The following is a 204-nucleotide window of genomic DNA, read 5'->3' as shown; positions in this document are numbered from 1 at the left end:
CGCGCGCGCGCGGTGGACTGCATTAGCATTGGGTGCTGCGTGTCTTGAAGAAGAAAACAGACACAATTCATTAAAAAGGACACGATTTGGGATGTGTGTATGGCGTGGGGCAGGAACCTTGATTATTGTGTGTTGTGAAAAAGGGGAAAACCCACACAGTAAGACATTAAATCAAATCGTCAAGAATTCATTACTTTTTTTTCA

General features: G+C 43.1%; 1 protein-coding gene across 1 annotated transcript in view; it reads right to left on the bottom strand.

The window, feature by feature from the left end:
- LOC119587057 (serine proteinase stubble-like) overlaps positions 1-204 on the bottom strand; it is a gene marked incomplete in the record, with an annotated part of 32,182 nt that overhangs the window by 6,966 nt on the left and 25,012 nt on the right.

Source organism: Penaeus monodon, chromosome 22, assembly GCF_015228065.2.
Source record: "Penaeus monodon isolate SGIC_2016 chromosome 22, NSTDA_Pmon_1, whole genome shotgun sequence".
Classification (NCBI taxonomy): Eukaryota; Metazoa; Arthropoda; class Malacostraca; order Decapoda; family Penaeidae; genus Penaeus; species Penaeus monodon.
Note: the sequence above shows the minus strand (reverse complement) of the source record. Positions and strands in the feature narration are given on the sequence as shown.